This window comes from Mauremys mutica, unplaced genomic scaffold (genome assembly GCF_020497125.1).
Source record: "Mauremys mutica isolate MM-2020 ecotype Southern unplaced genomic scaffold, ASM2049712v1 Super-Scaffold_100273, whole genome shotgun sequence".
Lineage (NCBI taxonomy): Eukaryota > Metazoa > Chordata > Testudines > Geoemydidae > Mauremys > Mauremys mutica.
Window position 1 is genome coordinate 390,049 of NW_025423300.1, and position 27,280 is coordinate 417,328.

The 27,280-nt window shown below is 49.2% G+C and overlaps 1 long non-coding RNA gene and 2 other non-coding genes across 3 annotated transcripts; 2 read left to right on the forward strand and 1 right to left on the reverse strand.

The window, feature by feature from the left end:
* Window positions 1-3,027: 3,027 nt before the first annotated feature.
* LOC123360565 lies at window positions 3,028-9,872 on the forward strand. The gene is made up of 3 exons (XR_006576032.1): window positions 3,028-3,075; window positions 8,770-8,960; window positions 9,815-9,872. It is a non-coding gene; the product is annotated as an uncharacterized LOC123360565 (long non-coding RNA).
* Window positions 9,873-19,737: 9,865 nt separating this feature from the next.
* TRNAG-UCC lies at window positions 19,738-19,809 on the forward strand. Its single transcript has one exon. It is a non-coding gene; the product is annotated as a tRNA-Gly (tRNA).
* A 1,905-nt stretch (window positions 19,810-21,714) lies between these two features.
* TRNAV-AAC lies at window positions 21,715-21,787 on the reverse strand. The gene has a single exon. It is a non-coding gene; the product is annotated as a tRNA-Val (tRNA).
* Window positions 21,788-27,280: the final 5,493 nt, after the last annotated feature.

Here is a 27,280-nt window from a genome sequence, read left to right on the forward strand (position 1 = left end):
AACCTGGAGGAACTCATAGCAGAGCCTGAACATGAAACTCAACTGCTCCCAGGTGCCGCAGTAAAACACTTTCCCTGCTGTGATGTTGATGATTTTATGAAAATATGCTAATGAGTGTGAATATAATGTAACTGGAACATGCTTCATGCAAAAGGTCTCTTGTGCAGTATCATTACAAAGCTTATTATCTACTGTGTGTGTTCAGCCTATTTGTATGAACCGATCTTTCCTGTATCTGAAGCTAGAAATATGAACTATAACTCTGAGGTCTGCAATGTGTGGGCCATTAATAGTGGTTTGGACTCTTGATGGCTCCCATTAACCAGGACAATTGACTGGAGATGGCTCTGTCCTGCACCATCTGTGAGTCAGGCCAGGAACAATGAAGGCTTGGGGTCTCACAGGGCATGTGACCATGTCACCTGGTACAGGAATCCATCTTAAACCTGGGGCTTTTCCCCAGGAGAGAGACAAAAGATTCCTGCCTTGTACCAAATCTGTTTAAGGGCGTGGAACAGAAAGAGAGGTGGCTGCAGTCATGAGAAATCCCCTAGCTACCACCTGGGCCCAGACAAGAAATAAGTCTAGTCTGCAAAAGAAGCTTATTGGAAGATCTCTGAGGGTGAGATTTTATCTGTATTGAGTTTCATACTGTATTAGTCTTAGACTTGCATGTTTTTGTTTTATTTTGCTCTATGGAGAATACAAACTCCACAGAGAAGGAAAAGTTAATGCCTTAGAAAAATCTGTGTGTGTTAGAGTGTCTAGGAACCACTCTCCTATAGCTTCTTTTCTCTGATTTCCTTTAGAAAATCTGAAGCAGGGAGCAGAAAACCATTGTCTTTTCTGAGGTGTGAGCTCAGGACCTACTGAGTATGAGACTGACATGCTGTCAACTATGCTAAGAAGGCCCAGGAAAATGTTTAGGCTCAGTGCATATAGGATCCTCCTACAGCAGTGACCGGAGCAGGGAAGGAGCTGGAAGAAGCAGAGAGACCACAGACCTGTCCTGGCCTTTTTCTCAGCAGCAAAGAAATAAATTTGCCCTTCCAGTGAACAATCTGCTGGAACTAATGGCAGCATAGGGGGGATGTTTCTAAAGTATGCACCCACCTCTACATTTTAGAACTTACTCTCCTTTTTCTAGTGTAGCACTTTGTATATGAATTAGGCAAAACAAACTACACAGGTAAGAGAAACAAGGGCTTGAGAGAAAGCTTGAACTCATAACCCCAACAGATGGCCCCTCTGCACTAACCAGTTGCACCCCTGAAGATGTTTTTTAAACACATTTGGGAAGCAGGCAGTTATCAGTCTCTGTGGTTCACACCTTTGCCTGGTAATTGAAAGGCTGCTGGTTCAAACTTAACTCAAGATGCGGCTTTTCAGCGATGAGACTCCAGTACATTTTAACAGGAAGAAAATCTCCTCTATTCTGGCTTTGCCCCATTCGACTCCTTCTGCCCATCTTCTCCCCCTCCCCCAGTCTCTTTCCTTCCCTACTGGGGCCATGCAGAGAGGAGCCCCAGTCAGTCTCTGTCACAGAGAGTCTGTATCCCATAAAGGGAGGGAGGGGTCTCTCTAAAACACTGATAATGGGGAGGGGAGTGGTGTGCGTGGTTAGGGGGAGACAGGATGGAGAACTAACAGTGGGGCACAGAGAGATGCCCCCAGATTGGGGAGATCCCCTGCTGCCCCCCATCAGCCAGCTGTGAGAAGAACAACTGTGGGGGTGGGGGGTCTCCACATGCTGCCCCAACTGCCAACTCTGCCAACTGTGGCAATGGGAGCTGCAGGGGTGGAGTCTGCGGGCAGCAGTGCGCAGAGATGCCCCCGGCCCTCCAGCTTAGGGGCTGCAGGTTGCTTTCGGGAGATGCCCGAGGTGAATGCTGCACCCCTCACCATCTCCTGCAACCCCAACCCCCTGCCCCAGCCCAGACCCCACACCTGCACCCAACCTCCCTCCAAGAGCCTGCCCCCCACACTGCCTCCTTCACCACAACCCCCTGACTGAGCCCAGACCCTGCACCCAAACTCTCCCAGAGCCCAACCCCTCTCCCTCCCACAACCAAACTCCTTCCCAGAGCCTTAGGCAGGTGTGTGTGGCAGGTGGGGCAGGACTTGGTCCCATTCTGGGCACCACCAAAAATTATACAAACCTGCCACCCCTGTCCAGCCCAATCTGCTGATGCACCTCAGCCCACACCCGTGCAGGGTTTGAAGCTTTCATTGCTTAAATTCCAGGACGTGGAGGGTTTTCAGCTCCCCTTTGCCTAGAGGGAACCTTCACCCCACTCCTAACCAGGTTCTTGTCCATGGGATCACTGTAGGGGGGCTGGGTCCCTCTATGTCTTTTCTCTCTCTAGGACAGGCCTGGGTGCAATAACTGGGGGCATCTGAGCACGCAGGATCTTCTGTGGGGCTGCCATTCCCCTTCCCCTTCTGTGGTCCCATCTGCCATTGACTCCAGCCTTTTTTCTATCCATCGTCAGCACCATCCCAAGCCAGCAGCACTCGCCTCAAAAAGACAAAGAATCCCATGGCACCTTACAGACTAACAGACGTATTGGAGCATAAGCTTCCGTGGGTGAATGCCACTTCGTCAGGTGAATGTAGTGGAAATTTGCAGGAGCAGGTATAAGTATGCAGGCAAGAATCAGCCTAGAGATAAGGAGGTTAGTTCAATCAGGGAGGATGAGACCCTCTTCTAGCAGTTGAGGTGTGATCACCAAGGGAGGAGAAACTGCTTTTGTACTTGGCTAGCCAGTCACAGAATTCCCACTCCATCGGACGAAGTGGGGATTCAGCCACGAAAGCTCATGCTCCAATACGTCTGTTAGGCTAGAAGGTGCCACAGGACTCTGTCGCCTTTTACAGATCCAGACTAACATGGCCACCCCTCTGATACTCAAAAAGACAGTGTCCCCTGCTGGGAGTAAATCATTGACCCCTCTCCTCCCTGAGCACTGACTGCCCTCTGTTTCCTTGCCTCGCAGTCTGTGCAGATGGGACCTTTCCCTCCAGTGCTGGAGGATTCGGCCTTCTCATCTACCATTGTCCCAAGCAGCACAGCAGGTAGGAATCTTAAACGTACCAAGGTGACTTAGGAGCAGAACCCCTCCCCCCACCCGACCTTCCATGCAATTGTCACTTGCCCCTCACTGAGCAGGACTGAAACTGGTGCAGGGAGACTGGTGGGCCATATCCCCTCTGGGCATGAGCAAAGCAGCAGGGTGAAAAAATGATCATGAAGATGCTGAGGATTGAACCCAGAACCTTAAACATGCAAAGCATGTGCTCAACCACTGAGCTACATCCCATAGCAGGTTGTGTTTACTATGGGTTACACTCAGAGCCCTCCTGTTTCCAGAGCATCCAGTGACCTATAAGCTTCACGAGAAGCCCGTTCCCCTCTCTGAGGACCAATCCTGCTCTCCTGGAGGTGACTTGTTCATAGGGGTCACTTTTCAGCAGGGCCAGATTCTATGTGTGGGGCACAGAGTGTGGTTGCCCTGGTCTCAGGGTGCAGAGATACACTCAGCCATCTCCCCTGCATTGGGTTGGGGGGGGCGGCAATCCCCTGCTGCAAGGTCATAGCGGGGGATGCTGTGAGCAGCTCAACACCTCACCCTGGTGGCAGAAGTGGTGGGCGGAGCTCCAGGTGTTTCTAGGATCTGCTATTTCCACCTGCCTGTAAACTCTAGCTTTCCCCAGCACATTCACTGTGGTGCAATTGGGTCACTGTTTCCATGGCTGAACAGCAAAGAATGGCGCCCAGTTTCCCTTCTATCGGCAGCAGGATTAGCCTGTGTCGGTGGTTAATGAGGTGGATCTAGTTGTAGATTGTTATTCGTTCCCCACCTTGACAATTCACACAGTCCCTTTCCCAGGCAGATTCCCAGCACCTCAGTGATCCTGGTAGCAGGGTTGGGTCCTGAGATTTTCAGGGTTCTTTTCCCCTCCACCTGCAGTGAACTCAGCTTTTCCCCCATCCCAGACAATCCATGAAATAACAACAGGGGCATAAAGAAAGAGGGGAGGGAACATCTCACGGCCAGGGCTGGATGTGCCCAGAGCCCCCTGCTTGTCCATTGTTTCCATGGAATTTGCCCCCCTGCTTTGCACAAGGGACAGAGAAAGATCTTGCTGTTCCTGTGTCTGTGCAAAGAAAATTGTGCTTCTGTATGAAAGAGAGGCGGGAAATGGCCCCATGATGGGGCAATAGCCTCAGGGTTAAGAGCAAAGGACAATGATGGGAAGGTTCACAATTGACTCAGTAGTTGCATACAAAGGTGCACGTTTGGCAGTTACATTGGGAAATTCTGGCTCCTTCTCAGGCTCAGGTTGGCCACCCCGGTCTAGGTGTAGAAGTGACAACATTTAAACTTGAAAGAGGGGCCAATTTCCCCATCATTTCACACTTTTACACCCAAACACGATGACTTTCTGAATGAACCCTCCTCGTTCAGCCAGAAGATCTTGGGGTGGATGTAGGAGTCACTGGGTAAAATTCTCTGGACTCTGTTCTGAATCAGGTCAGAGCAGAGGTACCTAGTGATCTAGTCTGGCTGTAAAATCTATAGATCAACACCATTAATATGAAATTAATCCTCAGAAACGGCTGTTCCCCACCCAGACCCCAGCAAAGGGCTCTCCAGGGAAGGGGCTGTTGAGGAAGGAAAGAAGAAAGACGTCCTTCTCCCTCTGGAGGAACTGGGCTCTGCGCTTTGGACAGAAAGGAGGGGAAGGAAATGGCCACACGATGGCAGCAGAACCTAAGAAATGAAACACAATAGGCTTATGTCCACACTGCAATGTAACACCCAGGGCTGCCCCAGACCAGCTCAGGCTCCCAGGGCTTGGGCTGTGGGGTGGTAAATTTGCAGTGTAGACATCTCGGCTCAGGCTCAGTACCAGGCTCTGAGACCCCACAGGGCTGGAAGGGAGTGTAGCAAGTAAAAATGTCAGAACGGCAGTGGAGTATTACCCTAGTCTCAATGGCATTTCTCCATCGGTCTGTCTGCTTTGGGGCAGGGACAATAACATGTCCTGCTGCATTCGTTATTTCAAAGGGCATTTTAGGATTTTCATTCTCACACACGGTGCACAAAGCAGGACTCAACCCTCAGCATAAACTAAACGAGCTGCCCACAAACTCTGGCAGCCACAATGAGCATTTGGTGTGAGAGCTCAGACCTGCCCCTGTCCCAGAGGGAGAAGGTCATCTGTGAGGGGACTGGACCACTGACCTACCAGCTCCTAACTCCCAAACTTTCAGTAACTCTATCATCAGTCCCCGTGAGTGTAATTTAAACCATCAAAAGAGTCATAGTGGGCTAGACCATAGTCTGGACTTCGGGTCTGGAAAAGAGCTGGCACAATCCATAGACCAGGTTGTTATATAAAATGCACATGGATTTTAACCCTTCACATACAGTAATGGGAAAGTTCTTGGTTCAGGCTTGTAGCAATGATGGAATAAACTGCAGGTTCAAATCAAGTCTCTGGAGTACATCCCCCACTGGGATGGGTAATTCAGTCCTTTGTCTAGAGCTTCAGTTTGTAGCAAAGTCCCTCCAGAGGTATGAAGCAGGATTGAAGACAAGATGGAGACGAGGCATCAGCCTTTTCTAGTCTCTTGCCATGTGGTCTTTGCTTTCTTTGTCCCAAGGACACTCTATCCAGCACGTGGCATAGAAAAACCTTAGAGTTCGTCCATAGGCAGGTCCCTGCAGACCTTGCTGAGTCACAAGGCGTATCTGCCTTCTCTCAGTGGGTCGATTGTATAGCTGATGGTCCTTAATGGGCCATCAAGCAGGCGAGGCAGAACTGACACCAACTTGTATGGCTGGGGTATTTCCCGGAAGCAGAGCACAAGTTTGAAATATGGACAGAATAGAGCCAATACTTATAACGTCAACTACAAAAATGTTACACATCTAGAGATGGCATCACTATAATCAGCCAATCAGAACCTCTCCATAGACCCCTTACACGACAACCTTTCTACAATATTGTCTGCAAATATAGAACAGCGGTCACAATGGTGATCTATACAGTCACAGATTATGTCAGTAACGTCACAGGAGGTGACACGGCATCAGTGAGACTGATACTGGAATAGCCTCCAGTTTTGGTGTCCTCATTTGAAAAAGATGTTGTGAAACGGGAGCTGGGGCAGCAAAGAGCCACCAAATGTCCTGAGGGCTCGAGAAAAATGCCTTCTAGTGAGCTATTGAAAGAGCTCAACCTGTTTAGCTGATCAAAAGAAGATTGAAAGGTGACTTCATTGAAGTGTTGAAGTGCCTTAATGGAGAGAAAATACTGGGTATTAAAGGGCTCTTGAATCGAGCAGAGAAAGGCATAACAAGACCCAATGTCTGGAAGGTGAAAAGAGACAAATTCATATTACAACTAAGGCACAAAGATTCAACAGCGAGGATGATTGACCACAGGAACAAGCTACCAAGGAAAGTGGTGGATTCTCCATCTCCTGATGTCATTTCATGAAGACTAGATGCCTTTCTGGAATGTGTTTGCCCCCAAAGTAGCTCTTGTGTCATACAGGAGGCCTGTGATATGCAGGGGGTCAGATTAGATGCTCTAATGGTCTCTTCTGGCCATAAAGTCGACTAATTTCTGAAAATCTGAGTGTAGCATTGGGATCAGCGTCTGATGTTTCCCTGTCTAGCCGGCTTGCTGCCTAGAACGAATGCTCCTTGAGTGGGGTGATCCACAGGGAGTAGCTCAAACCTCCAAAGTGCCTGGCCAGGGGCAGGACATTAGCCCAGCAAGGGAGGGGTGTGGCAGTGACATCACAAAGGCCTTTTGCAGGACCTCAGCCTATTGGTCAAAGGTGGTGGGGAGGTGGTGACCTCACAGAGAGATGCTGACATCAGCCAGGCAGGACAGGGGCGAGGGGCCAGGGAAACCTCAGAGACCCCTGTGGCTTTGCTGCAGCAAGTCTCCTTCTCCAGGTCTTTCTTTGAGGACTGAGAGAGTATTCGGGTTCACGGACGTGAGCGCCAGGAGGAACCTCTTTCGAGTTTTCTCCTTCCCTCTTAGAGATTTTACTAGAAAACAGCCGTCCCTGTTTAGAAGGTAAGAGCCTCCTGGAGCTTTGAAACCTGTTCAGTCTGATCCATCTGTTGCAGGGGAGTGCTCTGCAGTTCCCACTGTGGGAGGTCCACCCAAAAATGTGGGGCTAAAATAGTGCTCGGGCAGTGATCCCCACCAGTGACCTGGGCCATCCTTTGGGCTCTCTGGTGAGAACCCTCCGCCTCCCGTCCTCAGTCTCTACCCTGATTGGCTCAGCAGGGGGTTATTGACAGGGAGGAGACTCAGGTCCTTGTTGGTCTCTTTTAAGACGAAGTAAATAAGTCAGAACAAATTCTATGTTTGATGAATTTTGCTGTTCTCTGCATTAATTGTCTCTGAGCAGTTCTAACATTGCTGTTCTCCTCAAATACTTGCTGAATAATTCCTGTGCACTGTTGTTGGTCTGGAGCTCATCACAGAGCTCTTTATTCAGGTCATTCAATGTCTGAAATTCAAGATCTGATGGTTAGTTTGTAAAAGCAGCAAAGAGTCCTGTGGCACCTTATAGACTAGCAGATGTTTTGGAGCATGAGCTTTCGTGGGTGAATACCCACTTCGTCGGATGCATAACCCAGAAGTTACTGACAGAGATGGTATTGGATATCACTGAGGCTAGGAATGCATTGCAGTGGGATCTTGTATGTTTAGAAATCCAGGATTTCCTGAATGACCAGCTGATGGCCATTTGGAGTGATCTTGAGCACCAGACTTGGCCCACTGCCCTTACAGACACATCAGAAACCATCTGATCTGTGGTCATGAAGACATACTTGGACACTTTCTGAGTGGAAGTGTGAACATTTACAGTGCTCCTTCCAAGCATATGGACCGGTTAGGGTGGGTGTGGCTCCCACATACCAAATCCTGCCGGATCCATGGGAAGGCTGCATGTGGGACTTAGTACTCCCTCATTAATAACCCCAGCTCCCTAGAGCTTAACTGCTTTTTTTTTTTGGCCTCAAAGTGTGAGAAAACTCAGCCAAAAGGTTTGGTGAGTATTCTCAAAGGGGGGAGTTGTTGGAAAACCATAGTGCTAATGAAGCCTTTCTGTATTAGGCCTGAGTAAACCAAAGTTATGCTATGCTTGCCCAAACTGTGTTGGGAAGCTTACAGAACTCATTAGACTGAAGGCCGTGTAGCTACCTATGTCAGCTATTTTGCTTATCAGTTTTGTTTGGCTCCCCAAGTATATGTTGGCTCCCCCTTATCTTGTTTGGCCCCCCCAGTATATGCAGCTGTGTTCCCATGTACGTCTCCAAAGTATTTAGTACAAAGGGTCAACAGATGTATCTTGTGTCCCCTTTAGAATGATAAATGTATCCTCAACAGATGTATCTTGTTTCCCCCACAAAATGATATATGTATCCTGCGTACCCAATTATCCCCTAACAGATACATGTACAGGTTCTACAGGTCAACCAAATGATGTAGATGAACATAGGCTAAGTTGTTTGTTACTGATTATAAAAAGGCCCGTTCGGGCTTGTGGGGTGTGTCTCTCTCTGGCACTAGCCGAGACGAGAACACCCGCTCAGTTGACCGATCAATAAAGGGAATGGTACTCGTCTTCCTGTCATCTGTGCCTCCTTGGTGTAATTAGGTAAGCTCCGGGGGGAAACGAGCCCTTTTGGCTAACAAATGGCGACTCCGCCGGGACTTCTCTCCCTGTAGGGGGCGCTGACCGGGGGTCGAGGACGACTCTGGAGAGTGGCCACCTCGGGCTGTTGGTTTGCTCGAGCTCCGGGTCACCTCAATCGACCGGGACGGCTACACCCCCTCTATAGAGAACTCCAAACGACACGGAGGCAAGACGGTACCAGAAGAGGGGAGTCCACCTGCCGGACGCGGCCACTCCGGACGCGGTAAGTGCGTTTACCTCCTGGGTTTGAGGGATAACGCCCCCGAAGTGCGGGTTGGACCTTGGTTCCCCCAGGTGATGCATGCAAGGGAAGGTAAAAGGTAAATGTTTTATGGTTCTGGTAACTAAAGCCAGCCACGGCTAATGAATAATTCCACTAACTCCTCAAGGCCGTGGGCTGTGCCAAAGAATTACTGGGAGCAGCCCCAGGGCTGGCTTTTCTTTTTGGTAGGGGTACTTTTGTTTCTTGTTCTATTGGTATACTGGAAGCTGAAACTGTGATAACCGGGTCTAGGAGTGTGTGAACCCATCTTCTCTCCCCCCCATTCCTTTCCATGTGGGCTACTGACAGTCTGATCATCTCACTGGACGCAATCAGAGTAAGAGGCGCCGTCTCCCAGAGATTAGCCGACGCTCTTTGCTGAAGGGAGGTGTAGGAGAGTCGTGGTCATCTTCGTTAGTCTCTCCTGTGTGAGTGCCCTGTAGGGAGAGATCCTTAGTTTATGAGCCGCTAGCGTGGACAGGGCACCCTCTCTGCGTGTGTAAGTAGAAAATGGGTAAGGGACAGTCTAAACATTCCACCTCACCCCCTAAGGGTACCCCAGCATATTATATGTACGTACATTATGGTCCTAAATCCTGCAGGTATTTAGAGAATTGGAATCTTTATACGCGTGAAGATCCATCTAAACAATGCCCATTAGAAGGTACCTTCAATCTAGACAAGATCATATATCTCAGAGGAGCTTTTAATCATCAAAGAAAAGCCTCTGACACAGTGTGAGCAATTTGTCTAGGAACGGGTTAATTTGAAATTCAGCTTGGCAGAGATAAAGGGAAAGTTGCTTTGTGTTCAAGGTCAAGAATCAGCGCAGACTATGCTAAATGCAAAGAAAAACTGCTTTCAGCCCCAGCTGGTTGTGGAAAAATAGAGACAGGCAAACCAAAGGCAATACAAGTTACAGAACTGGTAAGATTACATTTGCAAAGCTTAACTGTTCAGTGAGATCCAACAGTCTGACTTTGTGACGGATGCCGGTGCTGGTGTGGCTTGGTGACACTGGAAAAGCCACAGGCAGCTGACCTGGACTGGAATCTCTGAAAGAGACACCGCAGAAGAGTCCAGGGTGTAAAAGAACAGCCCTCCCAAGAGCAAAAGCATGTTGAAAAATCTGGACAAGCTGTATACAGGATAATCTCCCGTCCACCTATTCCCCCTTCTCTGAACGTTATACACAGACGTAGCCAATCTGGACATGTGTGAGTATTAAAGTGACTTAAGGCTTGGGGCATTCATATTTTTCCTGAGTGAAGTGGGAGCATTCCCAACATTCTCCATTGTTGTTTTATTATTTTTAATGAAGCTTTAAAATTTGATTATATGGTGTGTTTTCTCTATCCTCCCCCACCGTCCTGCAGTGTCAGCCTGATCACCTGACATGAGGGATTGATAGGTAACAGAAATTTGTCACAGTTTGGTGAGCAATTAAGAATGGGGGAGCCCTGCAGAATTTACACCATCTATTTGTTTTATCCTTGTTATTTTATGTTTGTTTTGCTTGGTACTGTTGGTGTTATATGTTGAGGATTGCATAATTAAAGGTGTGCCCACTCTCAGCTGCAGTAAGTCTGAGAACTGAAGAAGGGTTTAGCATTCCTCTCTCCACCCTGGTTGACCGGGAAGGGTGGCAGGTGGATCTACCCCCAGTCGTAGCAGGACTGGGCAATAGAGTAGTTGGAGAAAAGGAAAAGATGTGTACTTGATAACTAGAATTAAGCAATTAAGAGCATAGATCATGAACCAGGCAGCAACTCAAACCTGCACCAGGGTAAGTTGCAGGCCTTGAGACAGGACTTCCAGTTAAAAAAAAAATGAAGCCCTGGCTAAGCATGTACCAGTCCTTCAGGGACTTGTTAAAATTTAACCATTTGTGCTCAGCATATGCCGTAACAGCAGTGTGTTTGCTACAAGAGAAAATTAAATAGTTAAACGCCAGTGGGCCATGCGTTTTGCCCAGGTGGCAAGCCTCATGAGGGAGGATTCGAATAGCCTTGTGAGTAAGAATGTTTAAGAGAAGAGACCAGAAAGGTGGGGGCTAGTTGAGAAGCCCACCCTCCTAGCTAAACTGGTAGTGGAACAAGTTGGTGCCCATGAAAGAAACAGTTCAGGAAAAAAAAAAAAAAAGGATTGGGCCCAGGCGGGCAGGCAACAGACAGAGAGATTGGAGAACAGGTTGGAAACTTTTGAGGGTGTAGTGGAAGGAAGGAGTAAGTAAGTGTAAGCATGGGGATTTCAAATACTCAGAAGGATATTTGGAATGGTGATTTGAATTGGTAAGTGGCTGTTGGAAGACAGGCAAGTGATTTAAGGAAACAGCAAGTGATTTAAAGGAGAGTGAAGAGTTAACTCTGTAGTTGCTGGACGGAACAGCAGTTGAACTTTGTAAAAATGCTAAAGAGAAAAGTTTTTGGTGTCTTTAAAATGTTTGTAAATAAATTCAGGCAAAGAAATTATTAGATTGCAATCATTTGGCTATAAACAATTTTGTTGAATTAGCTGAAGAATGTATACAGTGCTATGTAAATGAAAATTTATTAGGCTCTAAGGCACTATAAGTGGTGATGTTTTCTTTTAGTGTTTTAAGCAGGAGTTAAAAGTAAAAAGCAAACCAGAAAGCATCTGTATTAATGCAAATTATCTAACTGATAAGGTAGAGGCCACTGAAATCTGGGCTGTCTATGAAACACATACAAGAAAATATGGGGTAATTCCCCTGTTTTGCCTGAAATCAACAAGGGTATTTGTACATTTTAAGCAATGATTGACTGCCCAGAAGGGGTAGACCTTTGTTTTTGTCTTTCAGATAATCAAAGAAAACTAATGCCAGCTAAACAGCATATAACATACCATGATTTACTGGCAGAGTAAAAATTATGTTTTGTGTTCTATGTTCTGTCTTGTGGTGTTTGTCTCGTGGCCAGAATTGTTGTGTTTAATATTTTCATGGGATAGTCTGGTTTAAAATAAAGCAGAAGGCTTGAATTGAAATGCAGATTTTTTGTTCAACTTAAAATACAAAGTGTTTGGGTACATCAGAAAAATGTGATATACTAAAGTCTTATGTATTTTCTTAAGTAAAAGAAAAAACTGCATTGGCCAAAACTTTTAATTAAAAATTATTATTAAAATTTGCATACTAACAGTCTTTGGAAGCAAGGACATAAAAAGTTAACCCACTCCCCATATTGCACATGGAATCCTTCTAGCTACCTCAGATTTCTAGCCAGAGGGCTGGGGATGGTGGGAAGCTATTGAACTAGAGGTTGTATTAAATGAACTCATCAAAGTGGGTGTGCTTGTCCTGGTTTGTTGTTCCAAAGCTCTGTAATAAGGTTATATTAGTAAAAAGGTATATGTGGCATATATTAAATAATAAGACTAATGTACTGTATCACAGCAATGTGTATGTGTTCATTGTTAACAAAAGGTGTATAAGTAAAAAGTAAAAGTTTCCTTTATACATTAAAAAAAAAAAAGCCAAGAAGGGAACAGGAAAAAGAACGAGTTAACTGAAAAAACCCCCCAAACTTTAGCTAGCAAGCTCAGTCAAAAAAATGAGACACTGACTTAGTTCAAGGACACTGCTCACAGTTAAAACTTGGCTGACAACCAAGAAAAGGGGGGGCTTGAATATGCCCAACCAGCTGTAAAATTTGCAAAGACACTAATGCAATGTGTTAGGTTTCCTTTTTACACAGGTAAAGAAGCACTATCTGAAGGATCCTGTGCAACCTTGCCACTTGTTGGAACCAGCAGACTGGGTCTACATAAAGGTCCACCAACGAAAGACTGCTTTGGCTCCATGCTGGAAAGGCCCTTATTGAGTCCTGCTGACTACCAACACCGCTGTGAAGTGCCAAAGACTGACTGCTTGGACCCAGGATTCTCACTGTAAAAAGACCCCTCCACATCAGGAGAATTCTCCTACTCATGATTAGCCTATTTCTCCTTCTAGCTCCACTGTGCCTTCTGGACAGTGGGGAAAAAGGACAAGGTGACGTGCTGGTTAAACCTCTCCCTTGTCCACGGACAAATCTACTGTGCCTTTGAATTTTTCTAAAAGAAGCAAAACCATTACAGGGTAATGTACTGGTGACCTCTCCCCTGTAGAATGCTAAACCACGACTGTTTCAGGAAAGAAGACACACTCACTCCACAAATTTATCCTTTGTAGGTGCTAAAGATGTGTATAAAATGAAACTAGTGTTGAAAATGTAATAGCTTCAGAAAAATAGCCATTTTTTAATAGAATCTCCAGCTCTGGTAACTAACGAAGATTCTGATCCAGGCCTGTATCCAGTCCCTTCCCTGGACCTGTGCCACCGAATTAAAGAAAAGCTGGGCATGTTTCAGGAAGCCATTCCTCATTCACACTGTTGAGATTTTAAGTGGTTTTGTAAAGGATTCTACTTCAGAGAAGTGTAAATTTTCCACATCCAAGACCAAGGATTTACCCCATCCAAGAGTCCACACCCAGTTCTTGGTTTCCACCCCAGTAAAGGAAGCAATGGTGACCCAAGGAAAATTGTTTGTACAACTCCACTTCCTAGTTCAGTGTCACTGATTACACTTCCAAAGTATGCCAGGGTTAGATTGAGAACAGTCGTCCTTCACTGTTTGGATGCAAAGAGAGAGTGCTTCATAGGACAGTCCTTCCCTGTGATCCCAAACTGGCTGCCTGGTTGGGTAACAAGGACTTTCAGGCTGTAGAAATGATGGTAACCAATGAGGCAATGAATTTGTCAGGCTCCAATTTTAGACTTCCAGAGACACGCATGTTGAGTCCTGATTCTATGGTTTTGTGTCTGACGCTGTGGCTACACAATTAAGCTGATGTTGGCACAACTGCACCAATGTAGCTGCGCTGCTCTAGCACTGCTATAACAGATGCTCTAAGCCAATGGGAGAGATTTCTCCCATCGGACTTGATTAGTCCAGCCCCCGCAAGCGGTGGTGGCTATGTTGGCAGGAGAAACTCTCCCACTCATGTAGCACTATCTACACAGGGGGTTAGGGCTGTGTAACTACGTTGCTCAGCTGTGTGGATTTTTCAAACCCCTAAGCAATATAGTTATCCCGATAAATGCCTTTAGTCTAAACCAGACCTTAGTTTTCTCTTGTGTTTTATGCATTTACATTACTTCTCTACCTCCTCCTACTTTGAAAGATTAAAAAGTGTGAAAAGAGAGGTATTTTTCTCCATGATGCAAACATTCCGACATAGAAGACTCCTTCTACCAACACACATGGCAGAAGATCCTGAGATATATGCACTCACAGAAGTGGTTGGGACCTATGTTGGGACAAACCACAACAAGAACCAGGGTTCAGTTGTTGGCAATGGGGATTAAAAGAAAACTAACATATATGACAAGAATTTGTGATCTTTGAATATGTTATTGTTACCAATTAAAATGAAATAATAGGTGAAGTTATTGGTTAAAGAGTAAGAGACTGTGTGATAATCTGAATTATTTTGGAAAACTGAAAGTTGTCTTGTTTTTGTGTTTTGTTAGTCGTACAGGAAATGATGGCTAATCTTGAAAAGTTAATTAGATTTAATTTACCCTGGTTCCTCAACTGTTGCTACAGCTCTACTACCCATCAATCCAAAGACTGAGAGAAATGGAGAGTTCCAATCATTGTCCTTTTAGTATCTTATTGTTCCTCTCTCTGTTTTTTGTGCTGGCCTTTCTATACTATCACTTTCTGCATTTGTTTAGTGGTAACAGTTGGTTTCCATCACTCATGTACATTTGTTTAAATCTCTATCCATTGTGAAATAAATGTTTTGCTTATTCGATAACTGTACTCAGGTGCTGTGTGAGATACAGTAGCAATGGTCCACAGTAAAACTAGTAACCTTGGGATACTTGGGGAAGAGAGGATCTGGGATTTAACCGAGTATCTGGTGATCCGGGCTAGACCCCAGAGGGGGACACATTGAAGGAACTCAGGGTTAGGGTGGCTGCTGTAGCTCAGAGGAGGGTGCTTGAGTTCCAGCAGGCTGGTGAGTTTGGTCACTAACATCCAAATGGAAAACTCCCTCTTCCTTGTGGCAGGTGGCAACAAGGAGACTCACAGTCCTCAGCACCCTGAGAAGGGTCATAATGTGTCTCTATGTTGATCCACCTGTCAAATCCACACAGGGAAAGTTCCGATAGCACAAAACTCTGCCCTATGAAATCATGGAACATGTGCTCTGTGCTCTGTGAAAGCATGTAAAGAATCCAAGCGCTGGAGGACAGGGTTTGGGTCCAGAGCGACCTAGACAAATTGGAGGATTGGGCCAAAAGAAATCTGAGGAGGTTCAACAAGGAGAAGTGCAGAGTCCTGCACTTAGGATGGAAGAATCCTATGCACTGCCACAGACTGGGGACTGACTGAGTGAGGGTGGTTTGATAGCAGCCTTCAACTACCTGAAAGAGCAGCAGTGTGGGCTTTCTCCTTGCCACTTTTGCTGGGCTGGGCAGGCAGCCTGGAGGCCTTTCTAGAAGAGCATTGGGAACTGAGTTAGAAAAACCAATGTGAAAACCAGAACCTCAGGTTTAGACTCATTTATTTATAATATTAAATCTTCAATTCTAGTGTCACAGTCAATACAATTGCTTCAGCCTGATAGTTGCCCAAAGGGAAACTTAACGTCTCTCCAAGGGGAGTGGAGAGAAAAAACTTTTCAGAGTCCAAGAGAGACAAGGCGGGTGAGGGTAAGAGCTTGCAGAGGACCAACCTCTGTTGGTGAAAGAGACAAGCTGTGGAGCTAACCCAGCACCCTTCTTCAGTTCTGTGTAGCCTGGAAGGTCGTCTCTCCCATAACCAGCACTTAGAACATAATAACAGCCACACTGAGTCAGACCTGTTCATCTAACCCACTCTCCCGAAAGTGGCCAATGCCCGGCACCCCAGAGGACCCCTGGGACCAACATGGATACAACACCACCACAAACAAAGTTAAAAGTCAATGCACATGGGAGAAGCATCTTGTGTTTCATTCCTTATGTCCTAGTCCCATCATGTGGCCATTTCCTTCCTTTCTGTTAAAAGCTTTGGTGTTTTGCACAGAAACATTATTTCCCCAGGAGAGATCCAGGAGTGGGGGCTGCATTCCTGTGCCAAACAGTCACTGGAAGGGGGCAGACAAAGGCCTTTAGGACGAGGCGTCCGTCACTGTCAAAAGATCATCTCTCTCCTGCAGGTCACTGGCAGCCTGAATTTGTTCCTTATCCTCCCAGAGTCTGGGGGCTGGAGTCAGCACTACCCAGCCCCTCCGTATGTAGCAGGAACAAACACAAACCTGGTCTTTAAAACAAGCTGTCCCCTTCCTTCTCAGGGAAGATTTTTCTGTGATTGAAGTTGAGCTTCAGTTCCCCTCTCCTAGGGGCGGGGCAGCTGTGGGGCCAGGTCCCAGTGAGATCTGTTTTCACCATTGCCCCCTTTCAGTCACTCTGGGATCCTAACTCTGCTCCCAGCTGTCAGGCAGCTTCCAGCCCATCCACCCTGCTCACTAACTCCGTGGTCATGTGTCACCCCCTTTGCCAGCGCACAGAGCCTGCAGGAAAGCTATTCCTGCCAGATGCATTGGTGGTATAGTGGTGTGCGTAGGTGTCTTCCAAGCAATTCATCTGGGTTTGATTCCCAGCCAATGCAATAATGGCTTTTCTCTTCTGTTGTTTCCTCATCTGGAAGTGGTTTAATTTCAGTCACATTGTGTTACAATCACATTATCTATAGAATGAAACAATAAATGTGTCGAAGTCCAGCAGGTCATACAGGATGGAGGCACACAGGGGGCTGGAATGTATCATCTGAGAAAGACAGAACACTTGGAAACCTGCATCTCCCATCCCCTGGCCTTGCGTGTTATGATTCCAGCTGTGTGAGCTGTTTGTAGGATGTTCCGGCATGATGGGGACATGAAGTTTTGAGTCAGTTTTTGCTCCTGCAGATTCCTTTGCTGTTATAATGATAATGACATGAACAACAGGGAGGCAAAATAAACATAACCCCCAAATTGCAATACAGGTGGGGAAAGAGACGATCACGGTTAAGCCAAACACATCAAAATAAAAATTAATACTAAAAAAGGGGAGAGGGAAGAGATCAGGTATGTGGAGATCCCCTTGATATTTCAATGCACATTGTTAGAATCAAAGTTCAGACTTGACACTGGAAAACCTGCAACTACCTGTCTCTCTGAACACCTGTGATGAGCAAGATGGAGTTGGGACACCTGTTCTGCTTCAATCATTTATTGTCTCTCTCTTCTCTCCTTCTTCTTCCCCCAGTTCCTCACCTCCAATGTCTCTGCCTTTCTCCTCTTGCTCCCTCTCCCCTGCCCTTTCTAGGAACTCACACTCTACAGCATTTAGGACAAGCCAGAGCTCCCATGTTCTGCACATGAGTCTGTGTCAAAGGACGTGTGACCCAGGTTAGAACCAGGCACCAGATCAATATGACCCTTTATGGGCAACTTCTCTGCCTGCTCTGCAATTTACATCTCCCCTCTTCCCCCCCCCACCCCCCGCAAACAGGGTGGGGTACAGCTCTGACTGAGAGGCCTCACAGGAGAAATTTCAGCCCAAAGACAAATTTGTGTGAAATGTTGAGAAATGAAGAGCCCCCCAAATCCCCAGAACTCTAGTGTCACCCCCATGGCACCAGCACAGGGAACCCAGTGAGATGGGGTTACAGAATACGAGGGGGGAGGCAGCAGGGAGAGAGGTGTCAGGGAATCTCTCTTTTTCTTTCTCTCTTCACTTTCTGTTCTTCTCTTTCCTTCCAGGAACTGCAGTCACAGCAGGGAGGGGTTTGTCTCTGTGTCTGTGACGGATTCTGTGACTTCCTGCAACCTCTGTGACTTCTGCAGTGGGCACAGTGGCTGACTCCAGGGCCACTCGATCAACTGGCTCCAGGGACCGCCCAAGCAGCGGCCAATGCGGCTGGCCCGGGGACCACTTGACCAGTGGTCCCGAGGGCAGCAGGAGCAGCCACAGCTTGGTGGCCTCTGGCAGCACTTCTGGGGTGGCCAGAGCAGCAGCTGGCCCCCTGGGGCTCCCCCCTGCCCCAGCAGCAGCTGGAGTGGCAGCAACTCTCAGGGCTTCTCCCCTGGTAGCTAGTGCTCATTAGCCATCAAATAAATCAAAACACTTCCCCCTGCAAATGGATTTAGCCCGGGACCCTCAGAGTCAGCAGCTGTTACGCCCCCACTGAGCTCTCTGGTCAGGTGTCCTAGTGCCGGGAGCCTCCGATGTAGATCCTAAAATAGCGTTTTTGCACCAGGGGGCTGAAATTTTGGACCAGACATTGTAGCCCCTCTGTTATTTTACTGAATTGCTTCAAAACAGCAAGTGTAGAAAGTCTCCTAAGTGCCAGGCTCTCTGCCATGGAAACAGCTGCCCCTGCTCTGCAGGAGTCTGTGCGTTCCACCCAGCAACGTACACACCTGCTCCGCACTGAAGGGGTCAGACAGTGACGGTAACGCAAATCTTCCGACTAGTAACCCAGGTCCCTTCCTTTCTTTAACCCAGGACGTGCCAGTCACCTGTTAGCCATGGCGTTATCTTCATCTTCAAATACCTCTCAGGACATTTAACAGAGGGAGTGAAACCCCCTCCCCCGAATGGCTCCCTGTTGCGGCGTTGTACCATACCTGCCCCTGGAGACTGTCTGGTTTTATACTCTTAGAGCTTTTTCTCTTCAAACCCCTTATCCCAATCTCTGGGCCAACCTCCGCATTTCAGAGTTTAGAATTTACTCTCATCACCCTCCTATGGCACTTTCCATGTGAATTGGGCAAAGCAAGTGGGGGAAGCTCCGTGGCTAATGAAAACCAACGCTCTGGGTGAGGCCTGAACACACACCCACAGCTGTATTTCCCCCTGCATGAGCCACTATAGGTGCTTCTTAGACAAACTTGGGCTGTAGGTGTTTACGTGTGTCTGTGCTTCACCACTTTGGCTGCTCTGTGAAAAGCTGATGGTTCAAACAGAAGCTGGTGGGTTTTTGTTTTGTTTTAAGCAATTAGAGTCTAGTACATTTTAACAGGCAGAAAATGTCCTATTCTGGTCTAGCCCCATTTGATTCCTTCTGTCCATCTTCTTCCTTCCCCCTCAGTGTCTTTCCTTCCCCACTGGGGACATGCAGAGATGAACCCCAGTCAGTCCGTGTCACAGAGAGTCTGTATCTCCTAAGGAATGTGGATGAAGGATTGCAGCTGAATTAACTCCATTCACCTGGGTTAGAAACATTTGTTTCTTTTGAGTAGATAGTGGGAAATGGGACATTAATTCAGACCCAGGAGGCAAGGCAGAGGCTTCATGACCTTGATCTCCAGGAAGGGAGAGAGGATCCCCAGGAAGGAACAGAGCTTCCTTTAGACTCAAGCTGGGGCCTCCTGGAAGTTGGAAAAGACCCTTGGTCACTGAGATTCTCATGGGATCGTGCTGCTCCAGAGGCTCAAGAGTCCTGGGTGTGGGGAGGGTGTCACTGCACAGTCTGAAATGGAAGGGAGGACCCTGGAAGGGAAGGGGAGGAACAGAAAATGGAGAGGAATGAAACAGAATAAACACCTCTTCTCTCTCGCATCCCCAACCCAGCAAGAACTGTTATCAGTGGGGAAATTTCCCATGATGAATGGCAGAGACCACAGAGACATTTGCCTCATGCTGAGCAGTAGGGTGACCAGACACCAAGTGTGAAAAATCAGAGAGTTTCACCAGATGCATTGGTGGTATAGTGGTGAGCATTGCTGCCTTCCAAGCAGTTGACCTGGGTTCAATTCCTAGCCAATGCAGGGATGTGCCCTTTTCTTGGCCAGGAATTGGTTTAGTTTCAGTCCCGTTGTATCAGTTTATCAATGGACTGAGAGAATCAATGTCTCACATCCTACCAGATCATTAAACACACAGGGGACAAAGAAAGGGGCAAGACCGTAAAATGAGCAGTTGGAGTCATCCAGGTATTATGATGTTTGGTTTATATTTAAAAAAAAATCCTTTACTTCCCTCTCCCTTTTAGACTCAGAGCCTTTAAGGTCAGAAGGGACCAGTGTGATCATCTTGTCTGACCTGCTGCACCTTGCAGGCCAAAAGACCCCACCCACCCGCTCCTGGAATAGACCCGGGAGGGGAGGCAGCTCCGTGCTCTGCCCCTACCCCAGGCAGCACATGGAGGCCTCTGCTCCCCTCCCGCAATGGGTGTGCAGAGATGTGCCAGCAGCACTAAGGTGGCTCCCTGCCCACTCTACCTCCGTCCCTCTGTGCTGCTCCCAGAAGTGGCCGGCATGTACCAGCATCCCCTGGGGTGGGGGGAATGTCTCCATGTGCTGCTCCTGCCCCAAGTACCAACTCTGCAGCTCCCATTGGCCAGGAACTGCAGCTGATGGGAGCTCAGGGGTCAGCACCTGCAGGCAGCTGCACACGGAGACCCCCTGACCTGCCCACCTAGGAGCTGCTGCCAGAGGGTTGTGTGTACCGGTCACTTTGGGAGCTGCACTGCCCGGGGTAAGCACCACCCCTCCTGCACCCTAACCCCCTCCCCCAGCGCAGAGCCCGCACCCCACACCCAAATCTCCTCCCAGAGCTTTGCTTGTCCTTTCACCAGAACCATCCTTCCTCTCCTGGGCTGCAAGGAACCACCCCTGGGAAGCCAAGAGGCAGGCACAGGATTCTGCCTCCCAGCAGCCAACCGCACCTCCCCAGGCTTTGCAGAACGAATGGTGATGCTCTACTAACCCCACTTAGCCGCACTGAGGTGCTTAGCTTCTGCCCTGCCTTCCTCAGCTCGACTTTCCTCTTTTGCCCCATTCCTGCCTCACTTCCTCCTTTGGCAAGTCACGCAGAGGAGGCCAGCAGAAAGAACCGGCCTCCACCGGCCAACCTCCCAGGACAGAGGAGACCAAGCCACAAGGCTCCAAAAGGTGACTGGCCCAGATCCTCTAGCTTTCCCCTGCTGAGGCCAAGGCTCTTTCTCAGCTCATTTCACCACCCTCTGTCCTGCAGGGGTTGGGGTTATCGCAGGTGTTACCCGAAATAGGGCCAGCTAGTCAGCGTAGGGAGGACTAATGACCCCCCAGAGTTTGGCAGAAAGCAGCACGTTTATTATACTGACAGCTAAGCTCAAAAGAAGGCGGGGGTCACACTCACACTCACACACTCATGCTCCCAGGACTGGCTCGGCACTGGAGATGTCAGGATTCTGCCAGGTAAGTGTCCTCCAGCGCCACGATGGACGGTGCGATGAAGGTAAGTCTTCCCGAGGTGCGATGGACTGTAACACAGCGAACCACTGGCCAGGCTGTCGGGGCGAAGGGCATTCACTGGAGGTACAAGCTTGTGAGAGCACAGCTGAGCACAGGGCCCCTTCCCCTTTTAAGGTCCTGAACCTCATGGCCTGTGACTAGAGATGACTTGGTTGCATCCGGTGGGTCACACTCCACCTCAGCCAATGTCCATGCTCTGGGTGTGTGAGTGCTGCCTAATGAGAGTCCCAGACACCTTGTCTACCTGGAAGCTCTTCTGATCTTCAACCAGCCCCTTCATCCCACAAGCATTGTAGGAGAGAGCGGGGCAGGGAAGCCACTTCACAGGCATTCAGAGAGGGAGAGGAGAAGTATAACAGACCTTTTGAGCATAGAAATCACTGGTGCTCCTACAACAGCAGGGACAGGACAGTAGGAGCTGGGGAAAGGAAGCCATCATGTTTCTGCCTGGCTTTGAACCAGGGACCTTTTGCGTGTTAGGCAAACGTGATAACCACTACACTACAGAAACTCCATCAGAGGGCTCTGCCCCTCCCTTCATAAGAACAGAAGAATGACCAGACTGGGTCAGACCAAAGATCCATCCAACCCCATATCCTATCTGCCAACAGTGGCCAATGCCAGGTGCCCCAGAGGGAGTGAACCTAACCGGTAATGATCAAGTGATCTCTCTCCTGCCATCCATCTCCACTCTCTGACAAACAGAGGCTAGGGACACCGTTCCTTACCCATCCTGGCTAATATCCATTAATGGACTTAACCTCCATTAATTTATCTGCAAGGAGAACATGTGGCACCTTAGAGACTAACAAATGTATTTGAGCATAAGCATTTGTGGGCTAAAACCCACTTCATCGGATGCATGCAGTTAAAAATACAGTAGGAAGATATATATACACACAGAGAACGTGAAAAAAATGGGTGTTGCCATACACACTATAACGAGAGTGATCAGTTAGCGTGAGCTGTTATCAGCAGGAGAAAAAACCTGATGTTGGGAGGGGAAAAGGAGAAAGGACAAAAGAAGCAAGAGACGAAGAGAAAAGAGGGATCAGACAGTGGATGGAGCAAGAGGTGAAAATGAACCAAGCATTGTAATACCAGGATCACATGATGCAGGTTTCTCTATCCCACCGTTCTACGGGCATCTTACTAGATTGCCAGCTGCTTTTCAACTGCAGTGTGCGTGGTGGGGTAGAGACTGTTTGTGTTCTGGGGAGGGGAACAGGAGAAAAGACAAAAGAAGCAAGAGACGAAGAGAAAGGAGGGAGGGAGGGAGGGAGGGAGGAAAAGGTGAAACAAAAAGGACAAACCCCAATGTCTCCAGTGATTCTGAGGGACAAAATCCCAGGTGTGGAATAAAATTCTTCCTCCTTAAGCTCGTGTTTTCCATGCCTAGAATTCAACTGTCAGCAGATGGATCAGACTGAACAGGTTTCAAACCTGGAGGAGGCTCTTACCTTCTAAACAGGGACAGCTGTTTTCTAGTAAAATCACTAAAAGGGAAGGAGAAAACTCGAAAGAGGTTCCTCCTGGCGCTCACGTCCGTGAACCCGAATACTCCCTCAGTCCTCAAAGAGAGACCTGGAGAAGGAGACTTGCTGGAGCAAAGCCACAGGGGTCTCTGAGGTTTCCCTGGCCCCTCGCCCCGTCCTGCCTGGCTGATGTCAGCATCTCTCTGTGAGGTCACCACCTCCCCACCACCTTGGACCAATAGGCTGAGGTCCTGCCAAAGGCCTTTGTGATGTCACTGCCCCACCCCTCCCTTGCTGGGCTAATGTCCTGCCCCTGGCCAGGCACTTTGGAGGTTTGAGCTACTCCCTGTGGATCACCCCACTCAAGGAGCGTTCGTTCTAGGCAGCAAGCCGGCTAGACAGGGAAACATCAGATGCTGCTCCCAATGCTACACTCAGTTTTTCAGAAATGAATCGACTTTATGGCCAGAAGAGACCATTAGGGCATCTAATCTGACCCCCTGCATATCACAGGCCTCCTGTAGGACACAAGAGCTACTTTTGAGGCAAACACATTCCAGAAAGGCATCTTGTCTTCATTAAATGACATCAGGAAATGGAGAATCCACCACTTTCCTTGGTAGCTTGTTCCTGTGGTGAATCATCCTCACTGTTGAACATTTGTGCCTTATTTGTAATATGAATTTGTCTCTTTTCACCTTCCAGCCATTGGATCTTGTTATGCCTTTCTCTGCTAGATTCAAGAGCCCTTTAATACCCAATCTTTTCTCTCCATTAAGGCCCTTCAACACTTCAATGAAGTCACCTTTCAATCTTCTTTTGATCAGCTAAGCAGGTTGAGCTCTTTCAATAGCTCCCTAGAAGGCATTTTTCTCCAGCCCTCAGAACCTTTGGTGGCTCTTTGCTGCCCCAGCAGAGCAGTTTGCAGGGACCACTGGAGCGGTTCATGGAATGGCTGGTGGAGTGGAGCGGCTCAGACTCCCTGCTTGGGAGAGGGGAAGTTTTGCCCCCTAGAGGCGCCCGGGGGGGTGGTATGTAATTGTCCCAGGTCACTGGGTGGGGGCTCGAGCCAGTTTTGCATTGTGTTATTGTAACAGAACCCCTAGATACTGAACCCGGCCCTTGTTTCTGCCAACTCAGAGGGGCAGAAGGGCTACAGGAATTTATCACACAACCCTCCCTGCTCCCCAGAGCCCCACGGGGAGAAGCTAGAGCAGGGGGAGTCATTCCTCCCCTGCGCCCCCAGAAGAGCTGCTAGGACTCCTTCCTGTCAGCTACTCACTCCTGGATTCATCCTCAGCTCCTGGGATCTTCCTGCTCCGAAGGCTCCAGAGGCCTGGGGTGGGGAGGGCGTCACTGCACCATCTGACACACAAGGGAGGTTTCTGGAATTGAAGGAAGGAGCAGAAAACGGAGAGGAAAGAAACAGAGAGAAAACGCCTCGTCTCTCCCCTCCCCCTCCCAGCAAGACATGTTACCAAGGACCCGCGTGAGGGGAAACGGTGCCCTGGGCAAACCTTGTACTTTGGCCCTTCCCCATCGCCCCTGGACGATCCCCCTCCCCCTTTACCCCCAGCTCCTGCACTCCCGACCCTTGCACCTCCCCCACCCCTAACCCCTGCACCCTCCTGTGCCCTAACCCCTACGCTGTGTCCCCTCTGCCCTTAACCCCTGCACCCCCTCCTGTGCCACCAGCCACTGCCCCTCTCCTGTGCCCCTTCACCCCTAATCCCTGCGCCCCTCCTGTGCCACCAGCCACTGCTCCTCTCCTGCACCCCCTTCACCCCTAACCCCTCCACCCCCTCCTGTGCCACCAGCCACTGCCCCTCTCCTGCACCCCCTTCACCCCTAACCCCTGCACCCCCTCCTGTGCCCCCAGCCACTGCTCCTCTCCTGCACCCCCTTCACCCCTAACCCCTGCGCCCCCTCCTGTGCCCCCAGCCACTGCCCCTCTCCTGCACCCCCTTCACCCCTAACCCCTGCACCCCCTCCTGTGCCACCAGCCACTGCCCCTGTCCTGCACCCCTTCACCCCAATCCCTGCGCCCCCTCCTGTGCCACCAGCCACTGCTCCTCTCCTGCCCCCCCTCACCCTAACCCCTGCGCCCCCTCCTGTGCCCCCAGCCACTGCCCCTCTCCTGCCCCCCTTCACCCCAACCCCTGCACCCCCTCCTGTGGCCCCAGCCACTGCCCCTCTCCTGCGCCCCCTTCACCCCAACCGCTGCGCCCCCTCCTGTGCCACCAGCCACTGCCCCTCTCCTGCCCCCCTTCACCCCTAACCCTTAAGATATGAGCTGCATGGACGGCCTCAATAAACCTCTCTTGTGCGGAGCCTCGAGCAGGTTTGCATTGTATGACCCCGATGAAAAACCCAGCAGAGAAAGCTTGCAACTGTCCCAGCTCTTTCAGCCGTGTTTGGGGCCTTTAAATCACTCAGGCTGCATCTTCCAACTAAAATGCATTAAAAATACAGCTCAGGCAAGCGGGCTGGGGGCCGTGCAGCTTCCCAGGCCAGCTGATAGCACTTCCCGCTAACGGCTGCTTTTCTAGGCTTGTGTTTTGCTGTTGGACAGAGGCCCAGACTTCCTCCCATCTAACCCCCCCTGCTCCCTGACTGCCCCAGCCCCCAGAAAGTGTCCCCCCCCGAACCATCCAACCCTCCCCTTGCTCCCTGACTGCCCCCCAGGACTCCTCTTACCACCCGGTAGCTCAAGCCGCTGGCTGCCACTGGAGCCAAAGTTAAACACGTGCCAGCACACAGCCCCTCCTCCACAGCGTGCTGAGGCAGCGTGTGTGTGTGTGTGTGTGTGTGCAAGGGGGGGTCTGGCTGCTGGAGGCCCAATGGGAGCAGCTCAATCAGGCCCCGGCGGCCAATCAGCAGTGCCGCACTCTGCAGGGGGGCGGGGGGGGGGGATTCCAGCTCTTTCCACCTTATTCCAAATTCCTACTAAGGCGCCACTTTGGGGGAATGTGCTCAGTGGGGGAGCGGCAGCCCCCCTGCTCCCCCCAGCTACGCTCCTGCTTGTGGGGGCCCCTGCAAGACCCAGAGCCTGGGGCAAATTGCCCCCCTTGCCCCTGCCTCTGGGCGGCCCTGCTAGCAGCTCTTCTGGGAGCGCAGGGGAGGAATGACTCCCCCTTCTCTAGCTTCTCCCCGTGGGGCTCTGGGGAGCAGGGACGGTTGTGTGATAAATTCCATCCAACTCCCCCTTTGATCCAAGCCGAGGGGCGTCTCAGCCTCCACGATCCCCTTGGCAGGGCCAAACAAGGGATGTTTTCCACTGCCCAGGAGACCCCGCCAGGGACTCAAGGCCGCCCCAGACTTTCCCTTTCTCCTTTCTGGGAAATCAAGTTCAAGTTTTACAAGGAGCTAAAGAAGCCTCAACCCCGCATCTGAATTAATGTCACATTTCTCACTGCCCGACACAAACAAATGTCATTTCAATCCCAGGTGAGTCCACGTCAGTCATTCCTCAGCCTGATTCCTTCACCCTCCTGCCTTAGCTTAGGGCATTGCACCACCCTGTGGGCGTTTCATGTCCCTCCTCAGTTTCACACAGAGACACAATTTCCTTTGCATGGATCCATGAACAGCAAAACCTCCCTGTGTCTCTTGTCTGAGCCAGGGCATTCGATTGTATTGACACCTTCTCTCCTGCAATGGCAACGGTCAAACAGAGGGGACGTGGCCACCTTCAGCCCTGGCAGTGAGATATTCCCTCTCCTCTTTCTTCAGGCTGCTGTTGTTATTCCATAAAACATGAATCATGGAATAAAAAGCTGAGTTTACTCAAGGGTGAGGAAAGAAAGGAGCCACCAACTCCCCCAAAAATCTCAGTGCCCCAGAGAAAAGCTGCCCCTGTTATTGGAACTAATGATGTGCTGGAGATATGTTGGGAAAAGGGACTGTCTGAATTGCCAAAGCAGGAAACGAACAATCTACAGCAACATCATTAACCACAGACACACTCTAGCCATGCTCCAGCCAGTGGGAAAATGAGCAGGAATTCATAACGTTAACTATAAAAATGTGGGGTTGAAATAGTGCTCGGGCAGTGATCCCCACCAGTGACCTGGGCCATCCTTTGGGCTCTCCGGTGAGAACCCTCAGCCTCCCGTCCTCAGTCTCTACCCTGATTGGCTGAGCAGGGGGTTATTGACAGGGAGGAGACTCAGGTCCTTGTTGGTCTCTTTCAAGACCAAGGAAATAAGTCAGAACCAGTTCTATGTTTGATGAATTTTGCTGCTTCTCTACATTAATGGTCTCTGAGCAGCTCATGATTCTCTCTAACGTTGCAGTTCTCCTCAAATACTTGCTGAATAAGTCCTGTGCACTGTTGTTGGTCTGGAGCTCATCTGAGAGCACTTTATTCAGGTCATTCCATGTCTGAAATTCAAGATCCGATGGTTAGTTTGAAAATCAGGGCTCTTGGGTCCTATTCCCAACTCTGCCACTGACTGGCTGTGTGACCTCAGACAAGTCAATTCTCCTTTCTCAGCCTTAGCTTCTCCCTCTTTCAAGTAGGGATAATA